Source organism: Amborella trichopoda, chromosome 1 (assembly GCF_054954075.1).
Source record: "Amborella trichopoda isolate Santa Cruz 75 chromosome 1, AtrichopodaSantaCruz75HAP2 v2.0, whole genome shotgun sequence".
Lineage (NCBI taxonomy): Eukaryota > Viridiplantae > Streptophyta > Magnoliopsida > Amborellales > Amborellaceae > Amborella > Amborella trichopoda.
In genome coordinates, this window is record NC_142336.1 from 14,230,143 (window position 1) to 14,247,931 (window position 17,789).

Below are 17,789 nucleotides of genomic sequence, written 5' to 3' on the forward strand. Positions count from 1 at the left end.
CCGAAGACAATGACGAGAGATATTTGTTTACTTGGTTTATGATGGATTCATTGTTGGGGGGTTGTCATCGTGGATTTCTAATTTGCTTATTTCCCAGCTTATTGGTGGACTTTCCCGAGGGGTTGACGGTAAGTACACGGCTAAGCGCGGGCAGGCAAATGCGTGTGGGTGGATGCGGATTAGAGCGCATGCGGGGGAAGACGAGTCCGCGATGAGCACAGGCGGAGGTGAGCATGGAGGATAAGTGCGTTGGTATAGAGCGCGAATGGTTTAATGCGCCGTTGAGCGTAGCAAGCGCTGTTGAGCCAGGCAGATGTGTGCGTTGATAAGCACAGGAGGGCGAGTGCATGCAATGAGTGCGCAGATGGATATTAGGCTTCAAAGGCCCAATAACATTTACATGACTTCAAAATAGATAAGAACTATATGGCCACTGTCATCTAAAACATACAATTGAAAAAAACTCTCACAAAAAGCACAGAGCTCCAACTACCAGCCGCGATCACCAAAGCCGCACGTCCTCCACCCGCGACTATTGCTTTACATAGATGAAAGATAAAAGAGTGAGCTGTAAAGCCCAGTAAATAGATCAAGTTGCCATGCCTTCCTGCCTATGAACATTCTCTTATAACAATAGTCAAGGTGTTATACAATTCTTATAAAACATGATCCATGTATCAAAATCATGTCTACTAGTGTGTAGTGCATGATTTATAGTAAAGCAATGACAAATCAGATCAATAATATATGATACGAACCAGAGGTCAATTTAGTAATTCAACCGTACAAGTCTTACAGATCGACGTATTAAGGCAAGTAACAACAATTGTCAATTAACGCACTTCCTAGTTTCCCTACCCCTGAAGTAGGAGCCCTATCCATCAAGCTAAGCCAATCCTATTGCTTAGGACTTCTACCATCACTTAGGAGGGAAAACAATGACAAATGGGTTACCCATTTCATAATGCCTTCACACACGCACAAACACAGTCCCCAACGCGCTTTGGGGCTTTGATAGGCGGATCCTCAATTGTTCTCTAGCTGGAGGGTGCTACACCACCAATGATGACCCATTGCGTAGTGCCCTACACACTGCTAGGGGGGTGCGACCCTCCCATGTGACTCACATCCTAGCTCCCTTCCTATCAATGGGAGTCAAGGAAAGATCTCAACTGTCGGCACAACTTTCTCATCATATCACATTACACTACCAACGGATGATCCGTTGCGTAGTGCCTCATACATTTCTTATGATATCATATCACACTACCAATTGTTGACCCATTGCATAGTTCTTCACATCACAACTGTAGCATGTCTTATTACAACCATGCATATTCATCCTTTCATAGCAGAGAAGAAAATCATTTCATGAATTTATTTCATAACAGAGCATAACTCAGGCACACATATCATTGAGCTCATTAGCTCACATGGCATCATCAGGTTATTTTTTGGTGTCTCATAGTGAACAAAGTCCACCTTTAGGGGCATAACATGAGATTCAGAAGTCATTTAGACCTAAGACCACTTTCATAACAATCTCGGCTCATTAAAACACAATTTTCGTGAAGGGGGTGCCTGAAATTTTGCTTAAAGCTTATCAAACTATTTGACATTCTTTGAGCATAGTTCATGTTTTTATAGCAGAAATTCTTGTTTGACATTCTTATAGAATGATGGGTATAACTTCCAAATTACAGGAAATTTTATCATGGTTTCAAAACCATTTTTAGAATAGACTCATTTATCTTTCATTTAAAGTGGTTTGACCTCATTCTGATACATTTTGGTCAGTGAAAAGTTCCACAATAAAACACATAACAATTATAGAAATTTTTGTCATCACGGCAGAAATTTCAGTGTGACATCCTCATAGAAAAATGGGCATAACTTCCAATCCACATGGAATTTTATCATGGTTCTAACACTATGTTTAAAATAGACTCATTTATCTTTCATTTATAAGTGGTTTGATCTCATTCTGATACATTTGGTCAGTGAACTGTTTCACAAAAAAACAAATACAGTTCCTGGATATTCATTTCACAATCCTGACATACTTTTGAAAATGGCTCATAACTTTCAAAGCAATAGAGATATTGACAAGAGATCATTTCCATCTTAAAATAGATTCAAAGGGGTAGTTTCCCAATAAATTTCATGATCAACATAGATGTTTTCGATACTCAATCGATTACACAAATGGGAGTCATAGTTTTGGAAAACATGGTATATTCTAGCAAGATTTCATACATCCACACCCATATTCACAATCATATCCATGTTCATGCTAGAATTTCATACTTGATCAACTAAGTAGATATGCATCAAACAAAAGCATGGAAACATGAAAGCTAGATCTACTTACCTGCACTAAAAGAAACTCCAAGGTTCCCCACACATGTTCATTTCAAAAGGCCAAGCTCCAAGGATGGGTTCAGGTTTAAGGCTTTAAGTCTAGAGAGGGAGGACCAGAGTGAGAGAGGGCAAAACTCATGGTGGGGTGTGAATGGGGGTAAGTAAAAAGAAAGGGGGTGGCAACAAGCAACTAACAAATGACACACAAGAGGCATGTATGTGCCACATGGCACCCATGAGGCATGCATGTGCCACATGGCACCCATGGGGCATGCAAACAATCATAAGAGAGAGAAGAAGAAGAAGAAGTTCCCCTGGATTACCGCGTTTGGCAGCGTCCTCATGTCGACAACTCGCCGAAGCATCACAAAATGCCGAAAAAGTCTGGGTCCTTACATCTTCATTGATGATATATTGGTGTATTCAAGGAGCCAAGAGGAGCATGAGCAGCACCTGAGAGTAGTCCTTCAGACTCTAAGGTCAGGAAAGCTGTATGCCAATTTGAGCAAGTGTGAGTTTTGACTTCCTAGTGTGGCCTTCCTTGGGCACATTGTTTCTATGGATGGAGTAGCGGTGGAACCTTCAAAGATTGAAGCTATGATCAAATGGGGAAGACGGACAAACGTGACAGCGGTCTGTAGTTTTATGGGGTTAAGTGGATATTACAAGCTCTTTGTAGAAGGATTTTAAAAGTTGGGTAAGAGAGATAAATTCTCTATAAGCAGTGACGACTTGTTACAATTTAGAAATCGGGTCTGCATCTCGAATGCTGAGGGAGTGAAGAAAGCTATCTTGGAAGAGGCACACCACTCCTGTTATACCATATATCTAGGAAGTACTAAAATGTTCCAAGATCTGAAGAAAACCTTATGGTGGAATGACATGAAAAGGGAGGTGACACACTTTCTGTCTAATTGCTTAGCATGTCAGCAAGTGAAAGCTGAGCATCAGAAACCTGCTGGGTTGTTGCAGCCCTTACTCGTGTCGAAATGGAAATGGGAGCAAATTTCTGTAGATTTTGTCTCTGGCTTACCTAGAACGAGTTCAAGACATGATAATATTTGGGTTGTCATGGACCGGCTGGCCAAAGCTACCCAGTTCTTGCCGATCCGCACGACCTACACTTTGGATAAACTGGCCCAACTGTACATTAAAGAGATAGTGAGGTTACATGGAGTTTCGGTCTGTATTATGTCTGACAAGGACACTCGTTTTACCTCTAGATTTTGGGCTAGCCTACAACAGCTTTGGGGACGAGACTTACTTTTAGCACTGCTTTTCACCCCCAAATTGATAGACAATCTGAGAGAATCATCCAGACCTTGGAAGATAGGCTAAGAGCTTGTATCACTGATTTTAAGGGAAGCTAGGATGATCATTTACCCCTAAATGAGTTTGCTTATAACAACTACTTCCAAGCTGATATTCAGATGACGTCTTTTGAGGCCCTGTATGGAAGGAAGTGCATGTCACCTATATGTTGAGATGAAATTGGTGAAAGAAGGCTGTTTGGGTCAGAAATTGTCCAGGTGACCTCAAAAAAGATTGCTTTGATTCGAGAGAAGCTCAGAACAGCTCAAAGTCGGCAGAAGAGTTATGCCGATAACCTAAGGGGAGACCTCGAGTTTGAAGTGGGTGATCGGGTTTCCTCAAAGTGTCACCAACAAAGGGCATTATGAGATTTGACAAGACAGGAAAGTTGAGCCCACGTTTTATCGGGCCTTCTGAGATTTTGGAGAGAGTTAGAGGCATGGCATATCGACTTGCCCTACCGCCCGAGTTGGCGAACATCCATGACTTCGTATCTTTATTGCGGAAGTAAGCTCAATCTGTCTCATGTCTTGAGATATGAACCTGTGCCGATCGGAGAAGATTTGACCTTCATTGAGCAGCCCGTTCAGATACTGGATAGAAGGGTGTAGGTATTGTGTAATAAGGAAATCCCTCTTGTCCGTGTTCTGTGGCAGTACTGTTTACGGGAAGAGTCCACTTGGGTATAAGAAGTGGAGATCTAGGAAAAGTACCCCCGTTTAGTTGAATAACGGATGTATGCTTTAAAGTACTAAATCGTTTTTAAGGGGGGGATGATGTAAGGACCTAGACTTTCCCGAGGTGTTAACAGTAAGTACGTAGCTAAGTGCGGGAGGGCGAATGCGCGCGAGTGGATGCGGGTTAGAGCTCACGCTCTGGAAGACGAGTCCTTGAAGAGTCGGGGGGAGGTGAGCTCGGGCGATGAGTGTGCACATAGAGAGCGCAAATGTTTTATGTGCCGTTGAGCGTAGCATGCGCGCTGTTGAATGCAGGCAGATGTGTGTGCAGGTGGGCGAGTGTGCAGATGGATATTGCGCACCGACGAGCGCGGATGACTTGATGTGCGTTAATGGTGCAGGCCGATGAGGGCGCGGGTGGTGTACGATAGTTTGGGGAGGTCGTTCTCTCTCGTGTTCTCTCTCTCTCTCCTCTCTCTTCATGCATGAGTGCCATGTGGCACATGCATGTTGCACCCACCATCATGATGTCTCCCATGCTTGCTCCCTCGCTCTGCTCATGCATGCCTCTTATGTGCCACTTGTCTTTTGCATGTTGTCACCTCTTTTTTTGCTAATATATACCCCCTTCACACCCATCCATTGGGTTTGCTCTCTCTCTACTCCCTACCCTCTCACCCACGTTCTCCCTCTCTATAGCCTTAAGACTTTAAGATCTCTCCCAGCCTTTAGCCCTTGAGCTTGAACCCTTCTTTTGGAGCTTGCCATTTGAAGTGAAACATGTGTTGAGCACTTTAGGGTTTCATTTAGTGTTGTAAGTGGATCAGGTTTCCATGTTTTCATGCTTTTGATTGATGCATGTTTACTTAGTTTATCAAAATATGAAATTCAAGTAGGAATATGGATGTGATTATGCATGCGGGTGCATGTTTATGAAATCCTGCTATAATGTGCTCTATTTTCTTAAACTGTGACTCCCATTTATGAAATCGTTTGAGTATCGTAAATATCTCGTTTGATCATGAAATTTGGTGGGAAAGTATCCATTTGAATCTATTTTAAAATGGGAAAGACATTTTGTCAATACCTCTTTTGGTTTGAAAGTTATTAGCCATTTTCTAAAGCATGTCAGGTTTGTGAAATGAAATTCCATTGATTTTATGTGTTCTTGTGTGGAGGTATTCACTAACCAAATTATATCAGAATGAGGTCAAATCATTTTAAATGAAAGATAAATGAGTCTATTCTGAAAATGGTTTTGGAATCATGATAAAATTCTATGTGGTTTGAAAGTATTGCTCTTTTTTCTATGAGAATGTCACACTAGATTTTCTACTGTGAAGATAGGAACTTTATTCAAGAACACCAAATAGTTTGACAAATATTAAGCCAAAATCTACGTAAGTTGTATTTTTATGGGCCTAAATTGTTATGAAAGTGGTCTCAAGTCCAAATGATTTTTGAATTTCATGACATGCCTTTAAAGGTGGACTGTGTTTAATGTGAAAAACCAGAAAAATAATCTGGGGATGTCTTTTGAGCTAATGAGCCTGATGATATGTAGTATGTTTTGTACATATTGTTGTTTCATATGAACCTATCTCTCTTATGATATGTGTGCATGAAAGCATGCTCTGTTATGAAAGGCATACTCTGTTATGGAATGAATGCATACTCTGTTATGAAATGAATGCATGACAATGAGGTATATTCTGTTATGAAATGAATGCATGACAATGAGGCATATTCTGTTATGAAATGACAGTATGTTTTGTTGTGAAATGAAAGTATGCTCTGTTATGATATGAATGCATGTAGTAAGACACGCTCAGTTGTGATATGAATGCACGATATTGAGATATGCTTAGTTATGATAAGGATGCATGTAATAAGAAGTGTTCTGTTATGATATGATATGCACATGCTCTATTATGATATGAAAGCATGCTTTGTGATGAAATGATATGTATATAAGGTACTATGCAATGGGTCATCCATTGGTAGCAATGGTTTAAAAACCGGATCGGTGACCCGGATCGGGCTTTCCAAAAACCGATCCGGATCGGTGAATCGGCGATCCGGATCGGAATCGGGTGAATCGGTCAGAATAAAGCTTCAAAAAAATCCGAAAAAAATATTAAAATTCATTATAAATATTGTTTTTTAGGAATTCAATAAAAAATGAGGGTACTCCATTAAAGATTTTCATGTTTTTGAATGAATATGCGAATATTGATATGTTCTTTCCCTGCATGAACCGCCATTCAACATTTAATTTACATCACACAAAAGGATAAACATAGAATTATCATGGAATAAGTATATCAACATACATGGACTACAATAAAGCATAAAATTAGTAACATACGATCTAAAAATAAAATGATAGATGACGTTGTTGTTCTTCTTGGTCACGCTGGTGCCATTGATTGAATTCATTTGACAATTCATTGATTCGATCTAAAAACAATTTATTTTCGTACATATCAATTACAAACATTTAGAATAATACAAAATGCAAGCTCCAAACATGGCTACAACTCAATTATCAAGAACATACACTTTTTGCATTAAAAAATTAATAATAAAAACAATTCTTCAAAGAGCCGGCTAACATCAGTCATTCCAACTAAAAAATCCATGAACAACAGATAAAAAAAATCCAGTTTTGTATTGAAAATATAATAACATGCATTTTTTTGCATAAATAATCCATCAACATACAATTTTTTCAACAAAAACTTTAACAATAAAAATTTAAAATATGGTTTAATACCTCATGATAATTAAAACCTTGTCACGATTTTCACATCTTTTCGGAAAATCATCATTTTTCAAAAAATTCGATCATGGAAAAAAAAAAAAAAAATTTACAGCAAACTCAAACAATAAAAATTAAAAATTGGGTTTAAATGTTTAATACATCATGATAATCAAAACTTTATCACGATTTTCACATCTTTTCGAAAAATCATCATTTTTCAAAAAATTCGATCATGGATAAAAAGAAATAAAAAAAAAAAGTACAGCACATTTTCAAAAAATTCGATCATGGATTAAAAAAAAATTTTAACAAATTTTCAAAAAGTTCGATCATGGATTAAAAAAAAAAAATCATAAATTTTCTAAAAAATCGATCATGGATTACAAAAAATTCGATCATGGATTACAAAAAATTCGATCATGGATTACAAAAAATTCAATCATGGATTACAAAAAATTCGATCATGGATTACAAAAAATTCGATCATGGATTACATAAAATTCGATCATGGATTACAAAAAAAAAAAAAACATAAAAAACAAAAAATTCGATCATGGATTACAAGAACAGAAAAAAACAATTCGATCATGGATTACAAAAAATTCAATCATGGGTTACAAAAAAAACAAAAAAACAAAAAATTCGATCATGGATTACAAGTAAAAAAAAATAAACATTTCGATCATGGATTACAAAAAAGTCGATCATGGATTCCAGAAAATTCTATCATGGATTACAAAAAATTCGATCATGGATTACAAAAAATTCGATCATGGATTACAAAAAAAAAAAAAAACAAAAAATTCGATCGTGCATTACAAAAAAAGAAAAAAACATTTACATCATGGATAACAAAAAATTCAATCATAGATTACAAAAAACTCTATCATGGGTTACATAAAAAACAAAAAACAAAAAATTCGATCATGGATTACAAAAAAAAACAAACATTTCGATCATGGATTACAAAACATTCGATCATGGATTACAAAAAATTCTATCATGGGTTACAAAAATAAAAAATAAAAAATAAAATTCGATCATGGATTACAAGAAAAAAAAACAAACATTTCGATCATGGATTACAAAAAATTCGATCATGGATTACAAAAAATTCTATCATGGGCTGCAATAAAAAAAAAAAAAAAAAAAAAAAAATTGTTCTTCACAGAGTTCGTTTTACATAAGCGATTTTAACTGTAAAATTCACCTCTAAGTGAATAAATTACATCCAATTGAGTATATTTTCTGATAAACAACAATATAAGGAATCAAAAACCTAAATTTCTAACACATTATTTCTAATATATCATGAAAACAAAAGCAAAAGGCGGAAAAAAAAAAAAAAAACAGCGGAATTCGGTTCCGCAGACATCTCACTGTTCATATCAAATTTCTTGCTGTAATTGATTAGATTACGTAAAATTGAAAATTTTAAATCATACTAGACACAATAAAGATTAAAAACCCTAATTATTGAACTCATTTTGTTCAAAATATGCCGTGAAATAAATCAAATGGCGGAAAAAAAAAAAAAACCCAAAGTTCTTACCTGTTTTTGTGAACTGAAGCCTTCAATCTCCAAAAAACTCAGTTTTTCTCAACGATTATCACAAATTAGTAACAAAAGGTTTTGATTCACAGCTTTAAGATCAAAATGCCTACAAAATTTGAAAGATTCATGCCCTATTTGGCATGAAATTTCAGAAAAGGCGGAAACCCTAAACCCCGAAATTTTTGTGATAAAAAAACAACCAATTTTTCCACCATTTAATTCTTGAAAAAGCTGAATAAAGCTGTTTACAGCCTGCAAATCAGATCACATGCCAAAAAAAATAAAAAAAATGATCAAAAAATGACAAATTTGAAAGAATCCGTGAAGAACACTGTGCAACCCGTGTTCTTCACGGACTCGCCGATTCCGCACAGTGAATCGGCGAGTCACTGTGCGGAATCGTCCGGTTCTCTCTAGAACCAAACGATTCCCGATTCTTGAAACGATCCGGTCCATTTTCGTGAAATCCGAGTCGAACCGGGCGAGATCGGTTCGACTCGACGATTTTTTAAACGCTGATCGGTAGTATAATCGGATATGGTAAGAAAGATGTATAAGGCACTATGCAATGGGTCATCCATTGGTAGTGTAATCTAATAAGGTAAGAAAGATGTATAAGGCCTTATGCAATGGCTCATCTGTTGGTAATGTAATGTGCTATGACAAGAAAGTGCTGACAGTTGAGATCTTTTCCTAACTCCCGATGATAGGAAAGGAGTTAGGATGTGGTCACATGTGAGGGTCGCGCCTCCCAGTATATGTGTATGACACTACACAACGGGTCATTCGTTGGTAGTGTAATGCCCTCCTGCTAGAGAACAAATGAGGGTCATGCCTTACAAGGCCTTTACCTATCAAAAGCCCCAAAGCGCGTTGGGGACTCTGTGTGTGTGAGACACTATAAAATAGGTCATCCATTTGTGGTGTTTCCTCTCCTGAGTGATGGTAGAAGTTCTAAGCAACGTGATTGGCTTGGCTTGATGGATAGGGCTTCTACTTCGAGAGTAGGTGGTATTATGATTATTTGTGTTTGATATATGTTTGCTTGATTTTGTTGATCTATTATGATGCTCATGATGGAAAGATTTGATAAACTGTTAGTTGATATGATTTTTGATATCTGATTTGTGATTGTTCCACTATGAAAAGAATCACTCACGACACATTGTTAAATATAATTGTGAGATATGGCTCCATGTTTTTAAGACTTGCATGAACCTTGAGTATGGTTACGAGTTACTGTGTGTAGGCAGAAATGCATGGAACCTTGCTCTACTTACTAGGCTTTATAACTCAGTCATTTAACTTTCATCTATGTAGAATGATAGTTCTCTTTGTATTGAAGCTATGTAATGTTGTTGGGCCTTTGGTGCCTTAGACTCTTGTAATACTTTGGAGCTTTTATATGTTGTTTGGGACATGTTTTTCCAGCTCTTTGGTGGTTGTGTGGTTGAAGTTTTGTTTTTCTTTCGTGGTTTGCTTTGATTCCTTCTTTTCAAAGCGTTGAGCGCACTCCCACCTGATTGGCATTCGCTACATGCGCTCGTGGACCGGCACCCTATTGCCCATTAGCATGTGCAGTAGGGGGTTGGGGACGGGGCTGTGACAATTTATGGTATCATACTAGCCAGGATAAGATTCTTTGCCTAGAGAGTCTTAGATGAGTATTTAAGGTAGTATTTAGATAGCCTAGTAACTGGGTGTTTCTGTTTTAGGTTAAGATGTCGAGGACTCGTGCAAACAGTTCAAGCATGAGTGATGAGAACACGAGGGCTTTCGAGGAATTCTTTAGGACACTTGGGGCCATGACTCAAGTGATGAAGGATTGTATGTCGACCCCGGTTGCTCTTGCCCCAGACCAGGTAGATAGTGGGTTGATTGAAATATTTAGGAGACTTGCGTCTCCAGCATTCTAGTGGCATGGAGTAGTAGAAAAGGCTGAAAGATGGAGGAGGCAAGTAGAGAAGATCTTTGAAGTTTTACATTGTTCAGATGAGCAAAATGTTAGATTGGGTACCTTTATGCTGGAAGGGGACACTGAGCATTGGTAGAGTTTGGTGAAACAGTCTTGGGTGGAGAAAGGGATCGCGACCACCTAGGGAACTTCCTAGTGGTGTTTAATGAGAAGTATTTTCCCGATTCAGTCTGAGAGAGGAAAAAAGTTGAGTTTATTGAGCTGCAGCAAGGGAGAGTGTTGGTAGAACAATATGCAGCCAAGTTTGTAGAGCTCTCCAGCTATGCGCCACATATCATTAACACGGAGGCACGTAAGGTGAGTAAATTTGAGGGAGGCCTATTCGAGGGAGAGTAATGACAACCAATCTTAAGACATTCTCCCCATTGGTGGACCTAGCTTTGAAGACTGAAATGGATTGTGAGGAGTTCCGGTTGAGAAAGGAGGGGAGGGTAAGGCCCCCACCATCTGAAATTTTTTGGAGGAAGACTCGGCCGCCTCCTAGGAGAAATTTTAGAGGACGAACTCACCAGGGCAACATGAAAACCCAAAAGACTTTCTCGAGTGATGTGAGGGAAAACTGGCACCTGCATGCTCATATTGTGGATTGAGCAACCACTATGTGGCTGAGTGCTACAAGAAGCGGGGAACGTGTTATCGATGTGGCAGGCCTGGTGTCACACCCCAAGAATTTATAGTACTGTTATTCCTGAGATGTGACGGACAAAACATATATACATCTATTGATAGGACAATTTTACAGTGGCGAGGTCTTACATAGTAAATAAAAAAAGCTAGCACAACAACAGTATCTTCCAAGGTTGATCTTGACTAGCACTCAAAATGAATCCATAGTTATCCTGAAAAAAATGTTTACCATGGTTTAATGAGTTTGGCTACTCAGTAAGTGATCATCATAATCCTAAAAATAATCATGATTGAAAGATATCAATATTTTCCAAAATGAGATCTATTAACAGAAATGCATCAACAGTTTCACTTTCAATAAATGCATAATTAAGTATAATCCGAGTAATTGAAATGCTTATAACACTTTTAACAGCAGTACATAATTCAAAGGATTTCACAAAATACCCTACTGGCGTCCCAAGTAGGTCACCTATATACCCCATCAGCGTCCTGATGGGTCCACTTAATCCCTATCGGCGTCCCAGATGGGTCCACTTAATCCCTGCAGATCCACTTATACCTCACCGGCGTACCGGATGAGTCCACTTAATCCCTACCAGCGTCTCAGATAGGTCCACTTATGCCTCACCGGCGAACTGGATGAGTCCACTTGCATACTTAAATTATTTCTAAATCTCTTTAAACATTCGAAAGCAGCAATATCATGTACTCAACATATCACTGAAACCATTAATATGAATTTCACTTAAACCATTAATAACAGTCACTCTCTATAACATTTTAAAAAATAACCAATCAAATATTTTGGGCTCAAATTTAGAAAGGTAGCAGTTTGTAAAGGCATTCTAGCATAATTGCCAATTTAATATGTATAGAAAAACTCTTATAGAAATTCAAGAATACGGAATTACCACAATTTATGGGATATCAATCCACAAATAAACATTTCACAACAATACTATAATGAATTGCAAAAATGTCAATTTTTAAATAATAAGGCAGTCATTTGCACATGAATTTTACATTGTCTAAATATTCAAAACAATAGAAAGAAATATCACAATTTTACTAAAAGCAAAAATATCACATTTATTTCTAACAATAGACAAGAAAAATAAATAAATTTATTTTTCTAATTTACAGCATTCAAAATTTCTAACATAGATAAAATATCACAATTTTACTAAAAAGATTATTTTTCAAGATAATGAGGTCACGTGCGCATAAAATTTATCGCGCCTAAAATTCATGATAATAAGCAGAAATAATTATTTCATTTTATTTTTTAAAAAGAATGGATTTTTTTTTTTTTTGAGACAATGAGGTCACTTACACACAAAACTGATAAAATAAAGATCCTAGACGGAAATATCACTATTTATTAAAAACAGACTATTTTTCAAGAAGACGATGTCACTTACCCACAATTATTTGAGAGGGAGCTTCCGATAAAAAATTCGGTTCGAGAGAGAGATCTCAAAATTTTCTAGGGTAGGAGTGCTCACCTCCCCTATTTAAATTCTTAGAACGTATTATTATAATATTTTATTACGCTCTACCTCATACCTAAGGTGTCGCGTTAAGCGTCTGCTTTTAACATATGAAAACCACGTCCGCTAAAGGACGTGGCCAGCTGCAAGCAGCAGGAGGCAAAAGCAGGCAAAAGAAAAAGTAAAGGCAAAGGCAAAGGCAAAACCTTTTGAAAATAGTGATGGTCCTCAAGGACCATCATACTCAAACAGAACATCACCTATTTAAAAGCATATTTTCTCCTTTTTTTTTTTCTTTTTTTTTTTTTGAAATTTTAGGATTGTTACATTCTTCCCCCCTTAAAGAAATTGAGTCCTCTAAATTTGTGTACCTGATTACTGAAAAAGATAGGGGTATTTTTCTCTGATTTTGTCTTCTCGTTCCCAAGTCGACTCTTCTCTTGAATGGTACTGCCATAATACACGGACTAAAGGAATCTTTTTGTTACGCAACACTTGCACCCTTCTATCCAGTATCAAAATTGGCTGCTCAATGAAAGATAGGTCCTTCCTGATCGGTAAAGGTTCATATTTTAAGATATGGGACGGGTCGGGCTGATATTTTCGTAGTGAAGATACATGAAAGACATTATGGACATTTGCCAATTCAGGTGGTAAGGCAAGTCTATAAGCGACACCTCCGATTCTTTCCAGGATTTCAAATGGTCCGATGTAACGTGGGCTCAACTTTCCTTTCTTGCCGAATCTCATAATGCCCTTTATTGGTGAGATTTTTAGGAAAACTCGATCACCTTCGTCAAATTCAAGATCTCTCCTTCGGTTATCGGCATAACTCTTTTGCCGACACTGAGCTGTCCTGAGCCTTTCACGAATTAATGCTATTTTATCTGTGGTTATCTGGACAATTTCTGGCCCCAAAAGCTTTCTTTCACCAACCTCGTCCCAACATATGGGTGACCTGCATTTTCTTCCATACAAGGCTTCATATGGTGCCATCTGAATACTGGCTTGGAAGCTATTATTATAAGCAAACTCAATCAGGGGTAAATGGTCATCCCAGCTTCCTGTAAGGTCAATAACACAGGCCCTCAGCATATCTTCCAAGGTTTGGATGGTCCTATCCGATTGTCCATCAGTTTTGGGGTGAAAGGCAGTACTAAAGGTGAGTCTCGTCCCCATGGCTGATTGTAGTCTAGCTCAAAATTTAGAAGTAAACCGAGTATCCCTGTCCGATACAATACTGACAGGAACTCCATGCAATTGCACTATTTCCTTAATGTACAACTGAGCCAGTCGATCCAAAGTGTACGTCGTGCGAATCGATAGAAAGTGGGCAGCTTTGGTCAACCGGTCCACAATGACCCAAATGCTATCATGTCCTGAATTTGTTCTAGGCAAAATCCATAGAGATGTGCTCCCACTTCCATTCTGGCACGGGTAAAGGCTGCAACAACCCAGCGGGCCTTTGATGTTCAGCTTTTACTTGCTGGCATGTTAGGCATTTAGACACAAATAGTGCTACCTCTTTTTTCATATTATTCCACCAAAAGGTTTTCTTCAGGTCCTGATACATTTTAATACTTTCGAGATGTATTGTATAACGAGAATGATGTGCTTCTTCTAAGATAGCTTTCTTTACACTCTCATTATTCGGGACACAAACCCGACCTTTGAATGTTAGCAAATCCTCACTATATATAGAGAATTCATCTCTCTTTCCTTGCTTCACCTCTTCTATAATTGTTATAAGCTGAGGGTCTTTCTTTTGTACCAATCGAATCTGTTGGATTAATTGGGATTCCGCCTTAATGTTGGCAATCATACTTACCACACCATTAATGGACGGAGTTGGATGCCAATCCACTATTTCCTCTAACAATCACATTTCTTGGATTATTAGATGAGCTAAGACTCCTGTAGATTTTCTACTTAGAGCGTCGGCCACAACGTTAGCTTTTCCTGAATGATAATGGATTGTACAATCATAATCTTTTAAGAAATCCATCCATCTTATCTGCCGCATATTTAAATCCTTCTGAGAGAAAAGGTATTTCAAACTCTTATGATCCGTGTATATTACGAATTGCTCACCATATAGATAATGCCTCCATATTTTCAAAGCGAATACTATTGCAGCTAGCTCTAAATCATGAATTGGATATTTTTTTCTCATATTCTTTCAACTGTCTGGATGCATATGCCACTACTTTCCCATATTGCATTAATACACAGCCCAAACCTTTATGTGAAGCATCACTATAAATTACAAATCCCCCACTCCCCTCAGGAATAGTTAAAATAGGTGCTGAAGTTAATCGAACTTTTAGTTCTTGAAAACTCTCCTCACATTCACTTGTCCATTCAAATTTGACATTTTTCTGTGTCAATCGAGTCAATGGGGTTGCGATTCGAGAAAATCCTTCTACAAATTTTCTGTAATATCCTGCCAATCCCAAAAAGCTTCGAACTTCAGTCACATTGCTTGGTTGTTTCCAATTAACAACGGCTTCAACCTTTGAAGGATCAACTGATAGACCTTCTTTTGATATGACATGTCCTAAAAATGTCACTTGTTCAAGCCAAAATTCACATTACTAAGTTTGGCATACAATTTATTCTCTCTTAATATTTGTAATACTATTCTTACATGCTGCTCATGTTCCTTCTGATTCTTGGAATAAATTAAAATATCATCGTTGAATACCACAATAAATTTATCCAAAAAGGGCTTAAAGATCCGATTCATCAAATCCATAAATGCAACTGGTGCATTGGTTAATCCAAAAGGCATGAATAAAAATTCATAATGGCCATACCTTGTTTCGAAAGCTGTCTTGAGTACATCTTCACTTTTAATCTTAAGCTGATGGTATCCAGATCTAAGATCAATTTTTTAAAACACTTATGATCTTTGTAATTGATCAAATAAATCATCAATTCTAGATAATGGATACTTATTTTTCACTGTCACTTGGTTCAACTGTCTATAATCAATACACAATCTCATAGTCCCATCTCTCTTTTTGACAAACAGTACTGGAGCACCCCAAGGTGACACACTGGGCCCGATAAAACCTTTATCTAATAATTCTTCCAATTGTTGTTTCAGTTCTTTAAGTTCTGCAGGAGCCATTCTGTAAGGTGCCTTAGAAATTGGTGCTACCCCTTGCACTAATTCAATGGAGAATTCAATTTCCCTGTCCGGCCGTAATCCTGGCAATTCTTCAGGAAAAACGTCGGGAAATTCTCGGATAACCGGAGTGGTATCCAAATTTATTTCTTCCTTCCTATCTTCTTTGATATAGGCAAGAAAGCCTTGACACCCTTTTCGAAGGAGGCGATTAGCTCGAATACAAGAGATTAAATATGATGGGAAGTCTTCTTTGACACCATTGAAGTAAAATACTGGTTGATTCGGAATATTAAAGGTAACAATTTTCTTATAACAATCAATACTTACATGGTATGCAGAAAGCCAATCCATGCCTAAGATTACATCAAAATCTTGAATTTCCAAGAGTATTAAATCAACCAACAGTTCCTTTTCTTCTTTCTTTATTACACATGATTTGTACATTATATTGGTGTTAATTGAATCTCCCATCGGTGTGGCTACCTCTAGAATCTATTCTAATTGTTCTGGTTCTACCTTTAAGTGGCATGCAAAGTGTTGTGACACAAATGAATGAGTAGATCTAGGATCAATCAAAACATGAGCTACTTTTTGGAAGATAGTAAGAGTACTTTGGATCACTGATTTTGAGGCCTGAGCGTCTTGCTCGGTAATCGTAAATACTCTTCCCTTCATCTGAGGCTTTGAAGCTATCTCTCCCTGCTTTGGAAGTTGTTGTGTCTATAAGCTAGGACATTGTTTAATCTGGTGTCCCAATTTTCCACATTTAAATCAGGCTCCGGTATTCCAATATCAAGGGCTTGATCCATGATTTTTCCCACATTTTCTACATGGTTCTATTGGGTTTTGAAATGGCGAGGGCCTTGGCTTCTTGTTTGGCCTTTCAAACTGTTGTCGATTAGATGATGTAGGTCTAACATGACTGTTCTGATTTTTCGTCTTTTGGTAATCTTCAAAATCTTTTTCGACAATTTGGGCACGATCCACTAGTTCAGCATAAGTTCTTAATTTCAAGACTGATATTCTGCTTCTAATAGCTGGCCTGAGACCCCTTTCAAATTTCTTCACCTTTCTTGCCTCATTGTTAATCATATGTGGTGCAAACCTGGCTAATTCAGTAAACTTGGCCTCGTACTGTGCTACTGTCCTATTTCCTTGGATTAATTCTAGAAATTCCATTTCTTTTTGGTCTCGAATAAAATCTGGGAAATATTTTTCATTAAATGCCTCTAGAAATACTTCCCAAGTCAAGGTTTTATTTTCTTTTACCAATACTCCTTTTGTCATTCGCCACCAGTGTTGTGCCTCACCTTCTAACATAAAAACTGCCAAGGCCACCTTCCTATCATCAGGACATTCCATAACCTCGAATATTTTTTCCAATTGCATAATCCATCCCCCGGCTTCCAGTGGGTTTACACCACCCTTAAAAGAAGGTGGGTTTAATTTCTTAAATTGTTCGATATTGCTCCCACCATTTCCTATAACTGACTGCCTGGGTGGATTGTTGTTTTCCATCTGATGTTGCATTAGAGACACCATATTTTCCAAGGCTTTGTGAATTCCTTCCATATTGGCTTCAGCTATTCTGGATCTTGACTTTATCCAGGTCTGTACACACAATAAATGTGATTTTAAGTACATTCTTTTTAAATTTCCTAAGGATCTTAAACCTATTGCTCTGATACCATAATTGTCACACCCCAAGAATTTACAGTACTGTTATTCCTGAGATGTGACGGACAAAACATATATACATCTATTGATAGGACAATTTTACAGTGGCGAGGTCTTACATAGTAAATAAAAAAAGCTAGCACAACAACAGTATCTTCCAAGGTTGATCTTGACTAGCACTCAAAATGAATCCATAGTTATCCTGAAAAAAATGTT